Source organism: Gossypium arboreum, chromosome 13, assembly GCF_025698485.1.
Source record: "Gossypium arboreum isolate Shixiya-1 chromosome 13, ASM2569848v2, whole genome shotgun sequence".
Lineage (NCBI taxonomy): Eukaryota > Viridiplantae > Streptophyta > Magnoliopsida > Malvales > Malvaceae > Gossypium > Gossypium arboreum.
The window spans coordinates 56891279-56893344 of NC_069082.1; the positions used below are offsets into that span (position 1 = coordinate 56891279).

General features: G+C 39.6%; 1 long non-coding RNA gene across 1 annotated transcript; it reads left to right on the plus strand.

Annotated features, from left to right (window-relative positions):
* The first annotated feature begins 332 nt into the window (after positions 1 to 332).
* LOC128286408 (uncharacterized) lies at positions 333 to 1812 on the plus strand. Its single transcript, XR_008276956.1, has 2 exons — positions 333 to 378; positions 1608 to 1812. It is a non-coding gene; the product is annotated as an uncharacterized LOC128286408 (long non-coding RNA).
* Positions 1813 to 2066: the final 254 nt, after the last annotated feature.

Consider the following 2066-nt stretch of genomic DNA (forward strand, 5'->3'; position numbering starts at 1 on the left):
GGAACGTTCTTCAACGAGTAGATCTCTTGGTAAGTATTGAACCTTCTTTCCATTTGTATCTTGTGGTTTAAGAAAAGTGAAAACCCTCTCGTCGACTAAGGCTAAAAGGGTTTTGGTGTTATTTGGTTTGTTGGTGCTAGTGAGGATTAAAGGCTACCGATCGAGGAGTGTGAAAAGCTTGGATCATCGAGTGACTAAATCTAGTCATCAACTTCTAAAAGGTATGAACCCAAGGGCCATTGTGGATGGTGGCGAATGTGTAAGTGATGATAATAGGTAGTTTTCGATTTGGTTTAATATTAACATGGTCTAATCTATAAGTGGTTGATTATAGGAGAAATCGCATAGGAGATCTCGTCAAGGAATATCGCAAATCAGGTGTGTAACGAAACCTTTTCATAGCTTAAAGTGATAAATACTGAAAAGTCGAAATGCGTAAATTCGGCATTTCGAGGACTTGTGAGCAATGACGCTCACTAGTTAGTTAGAATCGATGAGATGATGATCGGAACAATGGAAGCAGTAAGGGCGTGTTTTTGGCGTTCACGGTAAGTTGGGCCTCGAGAGGCTAAAATAGGGCCCAATAGGCTTTCGGGCCCATTTGGGTAAATTTCGTAGAAAATGGGAAATCTGTTAAATTGCATGTTAAAACTATTAATACTGTTATGGATAAAGGCTAAATGGGCCTAGATGACAGAATCGGCTAAGTAGGGCCCATTAGGGGTTTTTGGCCCAATAACTCGATTTCGCTAAAATGGGCCAGGATCACTTTTTTGCACCTATGAATTGTTTGTAACCATTAATGGACATGGAAACCCTAATTTTTGGTAAAATTACGAGATTACCCCTATAACATGAAAATGACCGTTTTGCCCCTAGGTAAAAATGACCATTATACCCCTAGGGTTTATGTATGATTTTAATACATGGGATTTTGATAAATATGGTATGTATGATATGCACATGAAATGTATGCTATGCACATGATATGTTTGATATGCACATGAGGTAATCATAAATGCATTGGGTTGGGTTTTTATATGGATGGAGGAAGTGAAAAAGGGCTTATGCCCCAGTTATCAAAAGGGCTTATGCCCCAGTTATCAAAAGGGCTTATGCCCCGATTATAAAAGGGCTTATGCCCCGATTATTGAAAGGGCTTTTGCCCGATTATTAAAAGAGGCTAGGCCTCGGTTATATGATAAAGTAGCTATCTTGCCGATGGAGAGTTTGGCGGGGTGGGTCGAGTTAATCCCACATGGTGTGTTGGTTGAATGCGGGTGGAGAGTAGCGGATGGTGGGTTGAGTAGTCTCCCCAAATGGGTTGCATTCTTTCATTGAAATTATATGTGACATTGAAATGGGCCTAAGAGCCATACCGTTTACAGTAATATGAAATATCAAAAGGCTTCGGCCTAGTAATATGAAATATGAAAAGGCTTCGGCCCAGTATTATGAAATATGAAATATGAAAAGGGCTACGGCCCAGTGCATGATTGAGATTGGATTTGGGCTTAGACCCAACAGGCCGTTATTGTTTTGGGCTCTGAAAGGGGCTTGTTGCACATTGAGTTTCCAAACTCACCCTCCTTTCCTTAACCTTGCAGGTGAGCCTTGATGTGGGGACTTGGGCCGGAGGGGATTCAGAGTGGCCACGGTGATTGTCTTTGGACTTTTAAATAAGTGTTGGTTTTCATTTAATTTCCTTTAATTATTATTTATTTTTGGGTTGTAATAAGGCCAATTTTAACTTTCCTTTTATTTCTTTTCGGAATTATTTTAATTTTAATAACTTTAAAAATTGGTTAATAATTATTCAAATGGGCTAGACTTAGGGCGTGTTTTCAAAATGATACTTGTTTTCAAAATATCTCAACACCACGATTAATCGATTTATCAAAGACGTCCACTTAAACAAATTTAAACTCGATATAACAAAGTGTGGCTATGGTTGTGGGCATGTCTAGGATTGGATCCAATTAAAGAGCACAGTACTTAGCGACCTTCATGGCTCACCTCCTCTGTCTCGGATACCTACGGTGCCCACTTCCATACACTTTGTTAAC